General features: G+C 39.9%; 1 protein-coding gene across 6 annotated transcripts in view; it reads right to left on the minus strand.

The window, feature by feature from the left end:
• The window catches only part of ARHGAP32 (Rho GTPase activating protein 32), a 260668-nt gene that overhangs the window by 47599 nt on the left and 198073 nt on the right, over positions 1-14996 (minus strand). The window contains exon 1 of one of the 6 annotated variants that reach the window (XM_024557129.4): positions 11977-12340. The exons of the other annotated variants lie outside the window; for them this stretch is intronic. The gene's annotated coding sequence lies outside the window, so the exon portion shown is untranslated. Of the gene's footprint in view, positions 1-11976; positions 12341-14996 lie in introns of those variants that run through there. 6 annotated transcript variants of the gene reach the window in all.

The following is a 14996-nucleotide window of genomic DNA, read 5'->3' on the forward strand; positions in this document are numbered from 1 at the left end:
TCATTAATACCAAAATGGTACCTAATAAGAAAGGAGCAGAGGAACAATACATCAGAGATCATGGATAACCCAGGTAACATGGTGTAAAAATGACAATTCTCCAGAAACCAAACTCAAAGTCAGGGAAGCTTGTGGTCTACAATAACAATTTAAAATTGCGGTCATGGAGAAACTCAGGAAGATACTAGAAAACTTAGGCAGTTCAATCAGTTCAGGAATAAAATTTAATTTGCAGAAAGATGAGTTTATCAAGGAGGTTGAAAGTCTAAAACAGAACCCACCGAAAATCCTGGGTCTGAAGAACTCCATGATGAGGTGAAGATGCATCAGAGAGCACTGGAGACGGAGCAGGCCAGACGGAAGAGAGAATTAGCGGGCTCAAAGATAAAACCCTAGAAACGATTCAGGTGCAAGAGGAGAACTAAGGTATTTTTAAAACCAAAGAACTCTATGCAAACTATCTGACTACATTAGAAACAGCAACACAAGGATAATGGGTGTCCCAGGAGGAGAGGAGAGGCAGAAGGAAACAGAAAGCCTATTCAAACAAGATAAGAACTTCCCACAACCGGGGCAGAAACTGGACATTAAGTGCAAAAAGCTAACAAAACACCTCAATGTAAAAAGACCTTCCCCAGGACACATTATATCAAAATTGACCAGAGTCAACAATAAAGAAGAAATTCTCAAGCAGTTGCAGGGCAGGCAGTGGGAGTGGGGTGGGGAAGGGAGGGTAACCTGAAAAGGAAACCCCATCAGGCAAACATCACATTTCTCAGCAGAAACTCTGTGAGCCAAGAAACAGTGGAATAATACGTTCAAAATACTGGGAGATAAAAACCACTGAGAACACTATACTTTATATATTAAGAGGAAATACAGGCTTTCCCAGACTAACAGAAGCTGAAGGAAGTTACCAACACAAGTCCTGCATCACAAGAAAGTTAACAGATGGCAGTGCACAAAACTCTAAGTGACAAACACAAGCAGAGAATCGCAACTGTTTCAGAATAGGGGGTTGAACTCTTAGTTATAACGTAAAGGTTAACAGAGGAAGAAAAGCATCACAAATAACTATAGTTACTTCAATTTGGTAACAAATACAACATAAAAAGGGATAATTTGTGACAATAAAAACATAAAGGGAAGAAGGAAAAGATGGAACTCGTAGAGAAGGAAGAAAAGGTAAGATGCTATCAGAAGAAAATGGACCAGGAGACATTTTGTACAAACCTCATGGTAATCACACAACAAAATTCCAAAGCTGAGACACACAAAAAAAGGAAGTGAAGAAATATTTTATGTCAAATAAACATGAAAAAATTTGAATTTTAATACAAAATTCCATGAAGTTACTTTTGTTTAAGGCATAACAATGTATCTATTCCTACTAAGAAATATGGAGAAAAAAAATTTTCCTCTGAGCTTTGTCAAATTGATTTTTTTCCTTATGTTGTTATAAAACATGGACTAATGTAAAAAGTTCTGCTCTTTGCCCTGGCCGGTGGCTCAGACGGTTGGAGCATGGTCCAGTACCTCAAAGGGTTGTGGGTTCAGTTCTTGGCCAGGGCACATACCTAGGTTGCAGATTTGATCCTCAGTTGGGGCACGTAAAGGAGGCCACGAAATGATGTTTTTTTTTGTTTTTTTCTCTCTCTCTCCCTCTTCCTCTCTCTCTAAAATCAGTGAACATGTCCTAGGGTAAGGATTAAAGAAAAATTTTCAAAAGCATATCTAAAAACTGAATTTAGAAAAAAAAATTGCTGAGACAAAAAATCCCATTATATTATGCTTAGTTTTAAGCTGGATTCTATCGCTATGGCCCTGGCCTATACCTCGCTAGCTTAGTATGACTTTATAGTCTTCAGAGATTGTTTTCAGGACAAACTAATTGAAAAACACAACCAGAAGAAATAGGCCTGGGTCACAAGTACCCTGGGTAATCAAGACCTAAGAAACTAATAGAAATATTAAAGCCAAAGTAAAAATACTTTATAAAGCTTACTCGATTCTTTGCTTGTACAGAAAAGTTTAAGAGAATAATATGACAAATATCCATGTACCCATCTAGTTTTTTCACATCTTAACATTCAATCATACTACTTCCCCAAATTTATGTTCCCTTTTTAAAAATTAAAAAAACATAAAGCACTACAGACGGAGCTGACCTCTTGTGTATTTCCCTCAATCCTATTCTTACAGACAGAACCTACCTCCTGAATGTAGTACAATTTCTAGGCAGGTTTTTATGCTTTACCTCATGTGTATGTAGCCCAAACCAGTATTTACTATCTTTCTGCCTGTTTTTAAAATTTCCAGAAATGAATGAAATTCATACTACGTCAAATCTCCAAAATTATAAATTTTGAGAATACGTAACTGTGGCTCAGCATGTTCATTTTAACTACACTACAGGATTCCCTCCCAAGGACACACGCTACAGCTGGATTTTCATTCTCTTGTTGACTGCCACTTAGAGGGTTTCCGAGTTTTTATTACGAAATCCAGTAAGGCATTAAAACATTTCAGAGTGTCTCCCTGGGCACGAGTGAGAGACCCTCTCTGGCTTGTAAACAAGAAATGTTCAGGAGTAGGGTTGGTGGTTTGTAGATTTTTTCTTTTCAACCTTATTTCAGGTTTGCAAATACGTTCTCTAAAGCGGTTTGCCAGTGTACATTCCCACAGAACGCACTTTTGGGTCACGGTTCTTCATTTCTTGCCCTATGTAGTTCTATCCGACGCGTTCACATGTGGACAATACGATCACTGTGAAACTGGATTCCTCTTCCAAATGCATCTCTGTACTTGCTAACAGGTGAGGCGCTGTTTCCTCTGCTTACTGTCCACTCAGTTTTCCTCTTCAGAGAAACCACTGTTCACACCCTTTGCCCATTTTACTGTTGGGTTGTCTTTTTCCTAACGGGGCAAACATTCTTTAATCTGGAAATCAATCCGTTCTCAATCATACACATCATAAACATCTTTTTCATGTTTGTGGCTTATCTTTTATTGTATAAAATTCTGCATGTCAAAAAAGAACAGGTTTCCATGCTTTAAAACACTCTTCCTTACCCAAGGTCCTCTATTTCTTCTACACCTCTTTTTTCTTAAAAAAAAAAATCCACTTTTTTACATTTTAAGTTGACTTTGAACTTTTTTTATGTATTTGGGGTGAGGCAGACACTCAATCATATTACTTTCGTCCTTATATATAACCAATTGTTTCCTCACCTTTTATTGAATTATCCCCTCTCCACTAATTTGTAAGGCTGACTCTTCCATGAAAACTGCGGAAAACAGGTAATGGAATTCTATCCGTCTAGCTCTCCATCAATACCTCACTTTCTTAATCTCTAAGACTTTGTAAGTCTTAATATCTAGAAAGATACGTCCCTTCACGTACTCTTATTCTTCAAAATTGCCTTTGTATTTTTAGCCCTTTCCTCTTTCACATGCACTTTAGAATCCACCTGTCAGATTATAAAAAGGAGGAAAAGCCTTCGGGGACTCTGATGAACGCGGCACTGAACGGCAGCCCCTCCAGGAGGACGGGCCTCTTTGGGCCGTGAGCTTCCCGTCCGTGAACACGGTATTCTCTCTCCCTTATTTAAGATTCTTTCATGCCTTCGAGAAATGTTGCTAACCTTTTCCCATGAAGGTCTTACACACTGCTGTTAGAGATATTCCCAGGAACTTAATGATTTTGACTGTCTTTGTAAACAATTCCCCGAACCATATTCTCTAACGGTCTGTTACTAGTGCACAGCAGGCCACGAGAACGGCGCGGCAGACTGCGCCCGGCGGTGCCCCGGGCTCCCAGCTGTGCCACGAACACAGAACCGGCTCTCGGTCCTACCTCCTCATCCCTGGAAAAGTTAAAAACATTGACTACGTCACAGGGTTGTTGTGAGGCTTAAATAAGTGTACAGAGCACTTACTGCTAGGCAGAGAAAAGCTTAGTAAATGTTAAGTGCTTTTACTGGCATTGTGTTACTTATCTTTTTATTCGGCAACCCAGCTAAATTCTGTTATGACTTCTAATAATTTGACTGTGGATTCTTCTGGATTTGTAGACAATCATCTGGAATGAACACAAATTTGCTTCTTCCTTTCCATCCCTTGTATTTCTTTTTGTCTAATTTCACTAATCCACCAATAAAGGATTATCTGCTTCCTGACTTTAAATAGACTGTTTCTTATGTTTCACTACTAAGAATAAAATCTCCTTGAGGTTTTGGGGTAGAACTCTTAAAACATATTAAAGAACTTCCCTAGTTCTAATTTCTAAGATATTTATGAACAAGTGTTGAACTTGTTATCAAATGATTTCTTTGCATCTATTAAGATGAGCGTTTTTTGTTTAATTTTTAAGTTTTCAATGTGGCAAACCACATTTACATACACAATTAAAAATCTTGCTTTTATACTGATGTGATGAGTCCCCTTTCTGCCTACTTCCCCTGTGTCCTTTTCAGGGTTTTAAGTACATGTAGAAGACTGGGGAAGGCAAGGAGCAAATTAAAACACTAAAGTCTTAAGCCACGGCAAAATTCCCTCTTAGAAATTGTAAAAACATAGAAATACTGTAAACATATTCGAATTGACTTCTTGTAAAGAAAAGACAATCATAAAAAAAAATCTATAGGATGCAGCGTAGACAAAGAGTTCTCAAAACAAAAAAACTGCACTAGGTTGCTGATGCCTTAAATAGCAGCAAAGAAGTATGACACAGGTTTATATTTACAGTCTTAAGTAAACAGTTAAAGTGAACTGTTACTTCGTATTTTCAAATTTATTACAAAGAATATTGGTAGGAAATACAAAAACTAATTTGTTATTAACACGCATTGTCACATGTCCTGAGAGGATGGCTGGGCCCCTGAGAAACGTAGCTTTGGAACCCGCTGGGTCAGCACTCACGCTGGACAACTGTACCGCCGTTCTTGTTTAGTCCACAGCGTCAGGTATATCGAATTCGTTTAAATGGGCTCAGAAAGTAATCTACGAATCATGAAGGCAGTAACTCTACAAACCTTTTAAAGACAAATTTCTAGACAGTTGAGGAAGATTCTAACATGTGACTCAAATATTCAACAACTGAACTCAAAACACTTTTTCCAGTACCTAAAACAGAACATCTTGTAACTTTCTCTGTTTCATAATATAATAAAGCTTTAAAATAAGGCTTTGATGATGAATGAAGATATACAGGAAGTTCTTTTAAGCCGACAGCTGAAAATACAATTGAATAATTTCGATAGTGTGTTCTTTTGGTCTTACGAAAAACACCATCCAAATCAGAGTGAGCCACGCTCAGAGTGAGGTTTCACTTGATGAAACAAGGACGTGTGCAAGAGATCCCACCAGCGAGTCTATTTTTATCTCCGCAAATCTCCTGGTCGGCCTTGCGTTAGACCTGCCCTCTCCCTCCCACAAAGGCAAGATGAAGAAGAAAAACGAAACCCTAAACCAGATAGCCAACAAAAGCTGAAAGAAAATCCAGAAACCACAGTAACATCATAACAATAATTAGAGTTTAGCTGACATTTATTGAGTGCTTATAATGTTCCAGTGCTTTACACGGGTTTGCTAATTTAAACGCAGTTTGTGGGAGCATTGTATAATTCAAAATAGAAACCAGGATCTGATCACCAGAATTTAGTCCATAACAGTCTGTCATAAGAACAGGTATTTTAAATAAAAATCTAATTAACCTCCCATTACATTCAATGTGATGACTTCTAAACGTAGTAAGGGTTATCACATTAATGACACTTTATACCTTTCCTCTAATTACCTAGCTCTAAATCAAGATGACTTAATATATACATTTCAAATCCTTTCCATGAGTATATGTGGTACTATCCTGTAATATCTAAAAACAGTTTTTATATGTGGTAAAAATATTCAGTAAGCATAAAATGTTAGCAATTCTATTTGGAGGTTTAGAAATACATCCTGGAACCAATGGCCTAATACTTGAAAGCTTTTATGCCTTTCCAATAATAAAACAGAGAGTCTGATGAAAATCATCCATCCGATCACGCCCACTATTGGCCAGGCACAAGCCAGTGAAAACACACAGATAGGGTCTTAGTCCTGACTCTGCCAATAACTTGTAAGATTTTAGACAAGGTAATTAACCAGTTTCAATCACAGTTTATTTCAATGAAAAAAATAATTTAACCAAGTAATTTATGAATTCTAGATTTCAGTGCAAATACCTAAGAAATCATGAAAAATCACGAAAATCATGAGATAGTATAAAGCATAGGAAGCTCTCAAGTCTGGAGAAAAATGTCTTTGCTTTAGGAAAATTTATCAGGAGGAAAAAAAAGAACAGCATTTAAAACTTTATTGGCAAGAAGTGCCAAAAAATAAATTGGGTTTTCTAATTCATCTTGGAAAGGGCTGGCATAAAAATTTAAGATAGGATTTCCAGCCAAGATGGAGGTGTAGGCAGACACACTGTGCCTCCTCACACAACCAAAAGGACAACAATTTAAAAACAAAAAACAACCAGAACTGACAGAAAATCGAACTGTATGGAAGTCCAACAGCCAAGGAGTTAAAGAAGAAACATTCATCCAGACTGGTAGGAGGGGCGGAGACAGGCAGCCGGGCGGCGGCCAGCGGACCCAGCGAGGTGGTGGATTGTGGAGCGGGGTGGGCAAAGCTGCAGCATTGTGGTGTACCGGGTGACAGACCGCACAACCCAGGGCTCCAGCGGGGGGAAATAAAGCCTCAAACCTCTGATTGAAAACACCCGTGGGGGTTGAGGCGGCAGCAGAACAAACTCCCAGCCTCACAGGAGAGGTCGTTGGAGAGACCCACCGGGCCTGTAACGTACACAAGCCCACCCACTCGGGAACCAGCACCAGAGGCGCCCAATTTGATTGTGGGTAGTGGAGGGAGTGACCGAAACCCCACAGAGAGTGAAGCAAGCGCCATTGCTCCCTCTCGGCCCCTCCCCCACGTACAGCGTCACAGCAAAGGGACCAGCGTTGCCCCGCCCCAGGGAACACCTAAGGCTCTACCCCTTTAAGTAACAGACGCGCCAAGACAAAAAAAAAATGGCCCAAATGAAAGAACAGATCAAAGCTCCAGAAATAATACAACTAAACAACAAAGAGATAGCCAACCTATTAGATGCACAGTTCAAAACACTGGTAATCAGGAAGCTCACAGAATTGGTTGAATTTGGCCACAAATTAGATAAAAAAATGAAGGCTATGCTAAGAGAAACAAAGGAAAATGTACAGGGAACCAATAGTGATGCGAAGGAAACTGGGACTCAAATCAATGGTGTGAACCAGAAGGAAGAAACAAACATCCAACCAGAAAAGAATGAAGAAACAAGAATTCAAAAAAATGAGGAGAGGCTTAGGAACCTCCAGGACATCTTTAAATGTTCCAACATCCAAATTATAGGGGTATCAGAAGGAGAAGAGGAAGAGCAACATCTTGAAAACTTATTTGAACAAATAATCAAGGAGAACTTCCCCAATCTGGCAAAGGAAATAGACTTCCAGGAAGTCCAGGAAGCCTGGAGAGTCCCGAAGAAGCTGGACCCAAGGAGGAACACACCAAGGCACATCATAATTACACTACCTAAGATGAAACAGAAGGAAAGAATCTTAGAAGCAGCAAGAGAAAAGGAGACAGTTAGCTACAAAGGACTTCCCATAAGGCTGTCAGCTGATTTCTCCAAAGAGACCTTACAAGCAAGAAGGGGCTGGAAAGAAGTATTCCAAGTCATGAAAGGCAAGGACCTACATCCAAGATTGCTTTATCCAGCAAAGCTTTCATTTAGAATGGGAGGGCAGATAAAGTGCTTCTCAGATAAAGTCAAGTTAAAGGAGTTCAGCATCACCAAGCCCTTATTATATGAAATGTTAAAGGGATTTATCTAAGAAAAAGGTAAAAAATATGAGCAGTAAAGTGACAGCAAACTCACAGTTATTAACAACCACACCTAAAACAAAAACAAAAGCAAACTAAGCAAACAACTAGAACAGGAACAGAACCACAGAGATGGAGATCACATGGAGGGTTGTCAATAGGGGAGTGGGAGGGAGAGAGAGGGGGGAAGGTACAGAGAATAAGTAGCATAAATGGTAGGTAGAAAATAGACAGGGGGAGGGTAAGAATAGTATAGGAAATGTAGAAGCCAAAGAACTTATATGTATGACCCATGGACATGAACTATAGGGAGGGAATACAGGTGGGAGGGGGTGTGCAGAGGGCAGAGAGGAGTGAAGGGGGGAAATGGGACAACTGTAATAGCATAATCAATAAAATACATTTTAAAAAATTTAAGATAGAAAGATCATTGTTAAATGTTATTGTTTCATATACAGTATATTAGTCTTAGCACTTTTTAAATTAAATTAAATTAAATTATTTACTTTTCCCTATGAAAACTTAGTAAGGAGTACTTTTGTAACTGATTCATACACCATGCTTATAACTACTTCCAGGACGCAATGCATAACCGTACTATCTTTCATTGGTAGGCCACTCACAGTTGTTGATCATGCCACATGATACCCTACTGTTTGTTTCCTTATTTGCTAAGAAGACATTGGTGAACAGTATAATGGTCATTTATAATATTGTTTTTATTAGAAAATGCCATATGCTTTTATACAGACTAATTTTTGAACTAGGTTTAAGAATTCACTCTAGTAAGAGAAAAAGGGGTAAACAGTATCTACAGATGCTGAACCTCTGAAAACCTATATCCTACCAAGGTGATAATCAAAGTGCAAAGCGCTCACTGTCTCTCTAGAAACTGCTGAGTTTACCTCTAATTTTTAAAGCAAGAATACAGCAGCTTCAGCCTTGGGCTTCATCTCTTCTCACCACCTCGCGATGTCCAAGAAAATCTTTAGGTAAATTTGAGTATTAAATCTTAATACACTGTTGAATATATGTGGAAGAAAGTACATAGTCATTTTTGATCAATATGTCATAAACGATTTTGGAAGAGAAAAAACACAGTTCTCTGATGCGTGTAACAGCTGCAAGAGACTACCAGAAAAAATATCTGGGACCAGCCCAGGGATGAGGTTCCGGAATGCGGACGACCGTAACAGTTTGCTATCTGTGCATTCCAACCTCAGAGGAAGGAAACCAGGTATTTGAGAAATGTCATGTACGTGCAATGCTGAACTAAAAATAACACTGGCAATGATGGCTCATGATGGAAAAGTTACAAAGCTACCAACAGTTACGTAAGTCAAATCGGTTTCCATTTACTCATGAGAGAGAAGAGGAGGCCATTTCAAAGGCCCTACTAACCAGAATGCAAACGGGTGACACCAGGGATCTACAAAATAAACGTGTAGTAAATTTTAAAGAGGAACCTTTCAGACAGCAAGGATAAGAACAATCCACTTGGAAAAAGAGCAGCAGAAGGCAAGCAACAGAATCGCTTCTTCAGAACACCCAGCGCAACTCTCGTGTGTCATGACATGCCCGTGGGTAGCTAAACATTTGGGCATCTGAGTAAAACGTATCTGTCCCTCTTACTTAAGAATGAAGCCAATGAAACCAAAGCAACGTCACGTTCCTGCTCTTCCTAGAGTGCATAAGGTTACACATGAGAAAGGACATGATACGTTAGATCTTAAAAATCACAGTTCCCTTGGGAAAATGGTCATCGGGTTAAGATAAAACACTCCTATTATTTACACTACCTATTTGCTTTTCCAGGAGCTATAAATTTCAGTCATAAATATCAAAGAAGGCTCAAATTTAGCTTGCGTGATTTTAGGGGGATTTAAGTAAGCTCTACATTTATCTTACTAAAATCAATATGAATTTTCATTTTTAAATTTAAATCAAAAATTTAAACAATGAGTGATTGGTTTTGTTCCTTAACTTTGTGGGGGAAAAAAAGAAAGAAAAGTAACTTGGTGACTTTACCACCTCGGTTATATAAGACTCTGACTAACTGCACTGCTAAATACAGAACAAAAAGATTTGCATTTCAGCAGAGGCGAGGAGGAGGAAACATGAGGTGGATACAAATTCCTGACACCAGAGGATTCTAACACGCTGGTGTGGTTGGCTGTAAGATGGAGGCTGGGAAAGCCTTTCTGCTAAGGATTTTAAAATAACCTGGGTTCTTATTTTTCGATGAACTAGTACTGTATGATAAAAGTTTAAAACAAGTGCTATTGCAGGAAGAAATTTATGTATATATTTTCTTTTGTAAAAATTAAAATCCAATAATTATGTGTTCTTAGGAATTCAGTAACATCAAAGGTAAGAGGACTACCAAAAGGACTACATGAATTTCTAGAAATCTGAAAAGTTGCTTAACAGTGTGAAAACTTATCTTGAAATTTTCTACAAGATTAAAATGCAATCACATCACTTTGAGGCCATACAATTTTTTGCCCTGTATTAAGCTGTGGAGTTTGGTGTAGACCAGTGATATAATCCTTGGTGGGTTTTGCTTGTTTCTATGGGTTGGTTTTTTTTGACCCTATCGTGAGCTAGACGGGAACGTTTTTATATTCGAAGAGCACCAAACTGATGAAGAAGACTCCATTAAGAGCAAACTAGTATCTCAGAATTTTGCCCCACAACAAGACCTGACCTTTCACATGGGGAACAAGGCTTCTGAGACAGGAAGACTTGAGGGTTTGGATCCACTCTCTAGTGACTTCCAATTTGCAAGGTCTTAATAAGCAAAGCCTCAATGCCCTCACATACACAATGAGAATAATAATACATATCACTCAGGGTTACTATATGTTTCATGAAATAACATATACACCAAGCACTAACTCAGTGTCAACAAAAAAGGGTTATTTTTATTACTGTAATTTTTCTTTACCTTTGCTCTGAAAACTTTTTAGAATCCTCCACCGTAGAGAGCTAACCAGAATCTGAGTCAGCTTTCCAGACCAGGTTCAAGCGAATCTGGTTGTACCTCCTGAATTCGGGGCTCCGGTCACTCAGGAATGGTGTCCACACACACGGAACCCCTTTCTACTCCTTCCCCCTGCAGCTGTCTTAGATGGAAACTTAACCTAAGAAACCTTAGGGACCTGCTCTCTTCTACTGCGTGCCATCTGAAGTATTACTACATAATACTTTTCAGGAGATAAGTCTGGTCTCAGACCATTAACAGAAGAGCTATGGGTGCTTTTTAAAAAAACTGACAATGAAAAAAAGTGTCTAAAATTGGAAATTCCCCCATTTATGGTTTTGAAAATTAAAATACTGATATCATTTTAACTGTAGAACAGACATTCCTGGGGGGGGCGGGGAACGTTCAAACTCTTGCCAGGGCTGCCCTGCGATTCAGAGGAAATTCTGGTGCCCCCCCCCCCCCCCGCCCTGTCATCTGAAAGAAAAGGTCTAAAGCAGCACCACACACATACGGACGCTAGTGGTGAAAAAATCTCTGCGAGAAGAGAAAGAGTGAACACAAACATTTTATGGATAGAGACGGGTCTCCTCACTAAAGCCAATGAGGAAAAGTCACACCAGTTGAAGAGAAAAGGGCAGGAGGGTTACTTCCTTATGCGAATGTCAACAACCTCTTTAAACAGTCTACCAAGTTCCTTTCAGTAAAGCAGAGCTGCCTATGAAGTGCTCACCCACCAGGAAAAAATCGCCGTATGATATGTACTGGTGGCTTGTGAAACAAAGACAGGTTCTTTTAATCACGACAACTCTTGTATCGAAAACATGAAGAACCAAGCTGAGTTCAAATGGAAAAACGAGTCATACTTGACTAGGAAAGAGATACACTGCCTAATGTGTACGTGGTACGATCTACTTCAAAAAGTGATCATTTCTCTACAAACATTAAAGCTCAATTATTCAATTTCTCAACAATCCAAACATTAACCGTTCACTTAAAGGCAACATGTGCCCAAACAGAAAAATAGTCTCAGTGAAACATTCTGAATGTTACTGGAGGCAAACGCTGTTGTAACTAATTGAGATCCTTACCTCTTGGCGGCGGCGCAGGTTTTAGGATCAATACTTAGGATTATTCCAAATGACTGCACTTAGCAGCTGATTCCTCCGGAGACAGCAGCTCTGCATTCCATGCAAACGCAAACAGAGCGAGTCGCCATCACCCAGGCTCAGACCTTTCCAGGCACAGGATAACTCCAAGGCAAACCTCCACTGCGCTTTTAGTCTCCGATCCCGTTTTCAGGCCCCTCTCAGCAGCTTTCTGGACTTGCTTTTGGTTTTGAACCCAGCCTGGCTGGCTGGTGGGCGGGGGAGAGCAATTGCCTTCCAAGCTGAATCCTTCCTTCCCAGCACGTCCAGCTCGGCAGCTCGCAGCAACACCCCAGCCCGCACTCACACTCGCAGAACAGGCTTCTCCGGTGTGGCTCCACCCACCAGCCTCACGCAGGTGAAAACTTCCTGCTCAGAGAGCGCCAGTAGGAAATTGCTATTTAATGATGTTTTTGTTCTTTTTAAAAGTACTGTTCAGTTGCTTATATTTGCTATCTCGATGGGAGACACTGTCTCCAGTAATAAGGATGGCACTTAAGGCCCTAATAAGTAAGAGAAGGAATCGATCGTGCGGGAAGTATTGCCAGTAAAAATCTGAATCATTAAACTAGCAGCAACAGACTACAAACATTCCCTTTAATATCTCTGCTAATAACAACCTGTGGTTGTTGTTCTTACACGTGAGAAAACCCCCATCAATTTATACTGCCTCCATCTGAAAAATCCTGAGACGGCAATTTCTTATCCATTAAAAATTGTTTTTTTCAGAATTGAAAATCTAGAATTAAAAAATTTTCCGGAGTATAGCCTCCTCCATTATACACTGACCAAGTGTTAAAATTGTAGCTTTACACCTGTAAAAATACTGGAGACTCAATATTTATAATAAATTACAGTACTGTACTGTATTAACTGTTAGAATTATTTGAAGAAAGAAATGAAAGAGATTAACATTTTCTGTTCCAAATGACTGTTTACTAATAACCAATGTAAATCCACATTGAGAAACTTGTTGTTAACAAACACAGTGATATTACAATGTGTCAGAGACGAGTCTACGTACTTTACAAATAGTCTTTAACATAACCCTACCGAGTTGATTGTAACATCACTCCCATCTCAGAGAGAGGAAATCAAGGCAGAGGGTGTAAGCAAGGTCACGCAGGTAGGAATTATCACATTCAAGATACGCAGGGGTATTTATTTATGCACCTTGCCAAGATGGTCTGCTCCTGATCAAATTTATTTCCTTCCTTCCTCTTGGAGCAGCGCTCTGAATACAAAACTGTTCATAAATTGGAAGCCACAATAAGAAAAACAATGAATTGATGTGATTTTAAAATGTGAAAGACCACAGAAAATTCTAGTATGTGACAACAACAAAACGTTAATTTTTACCAATGAAGAAATTGTGCATTTATAGATTTTACTGAGTAGGAAATGAGGCTCTTAAAGTTTATTCATAGTGGGGAACTCAAAGGCATCCTTCTGTGGTTAAAATTTAAATTAAACTACCTCTCCTCCCCCCTTTCCTTGGTCAATACTAGAGACAGCAAGGGAAAGAGAAAAGGAAAGGAGAAGGGGAAGACAGGACGGAAAGGAGAAGGGGGAGGGGAATCCATGCTGCGGAAAAGCCATTTTGGGAATACTTAGTACAACGCATAATCCCCTCCCATTAGCTAATGTATCAACACAGACAGGAGCAAATAAAGTCAACAGTGGTTTGCCTGAGAGCAGGAGAGTTCTTCCTAACAATAGCTCCCATCTGAAACCCAAAAGGCTGCACTCTACGCTACACAGAAATACACGGTAAGAAAAATGAGAGTGTGCAAAAGCTGGGGAAATTGGAGGAAAGTCTAATCTAGTGCAACGGTATTTAACAATGTCGACTTTCTGGTTTGGATAACGTACTGCAGAGTTGTGTAAGACGTTACAACTGGGAGAAGTTGAGTTTTTTGAGTATATGGGACCTCTGTGCTGTTTTTGCAACTTCTTCTGAGACCACAATTAATTCAAAATAAAAAGCTAAGTAATAGGGCTGACTGAACAGCACTATGCTTTGTCTCCTAATGACTGCTTACGGCATAGGAGAGGTCATGTGCTATTTTTTGCTCATATTTATCAAAATGTGTGGAGGTTGCCCTGTGAAGGACTGGGTGTTTCCGTGTGGAAGACGGGGTTGGGGTAAGAGAATTCACTGGACAGGCAATAAAAAGACATTGCTATCACTTCATGAGAAAAACTACCTGACTTAGGCAAACCTTCACAGTAGGTCTGCAAATGCTGACAGCTTAATAGCCAAAAATACATTCAGAATCAGATCACCTCTCACCACTGGTAGAGCCACCCTCCTGGTCTCAGCCACCATCCTTTCTAGCCAGTCTCATTCCAAAAGCCATGGCCAAGCTTTGTCTTCACCCAGGCCATCCTATCCTTAACGCAGCAACCAAAATGGTCCATTAAGGGAAGGCGAGTCAAATAACAACTGCTCAAAACATTCCAGTGTCTTCCTAACTAATATTAAACAAAAGCCAAAATGGACAGTGGCCCCCAGGTCCCTACAGAGAATGTGGTCCTGGTCCCCCTCCAGACCTCATCTCATGTCATCACTCACTGCCTTAGACAGGTCTTCCTGCTGGCCCCTTAGCAAGCTAGCCGCACATCCAGCTCAGTACATTACCAGAGGTAGTTAGCTAATTATTAATAAGAAAGGGGGCAAAGGGAATTAGACATTGAGCTTAGTAAACTGGGGAGCATAAGCCTGTTTGCTTAGCCAGGAAGCTACAGCTTCACATACTGCAGGGGATTCCGGCAGTTCTCTGCCAAGGGGATTAACACTCTTCCCTCCCCGGTACTAAATTGTTGGGGAGCACAGGGGAAGGTGCTTGGACATAGAGGCCTGTCAGTCTAACTAGGGGGTGGAGCTATCAGAAGCCCACAGAAGCTTGGCAAGTTGATTGGTTATTTTGAAAAAGCACCTGGTTATAACTCCAAGGGAACAA

This window comes from Desmodus rotundus, chromosome 7 (genome assembly GCF_022682495.2).
Source record: "Desmodus rotundus isolate HL8 chromosome 7, HLdesRot8A.1, whole genome shotgun sequence".
NCBI classification, from domain to species: domain Eukaryota; kingdom Metazoa; phylum Chordata; class Mammalia; order Chiroptera; family Phyllostomidae; genus Desmodus; species Desmodus rotundus.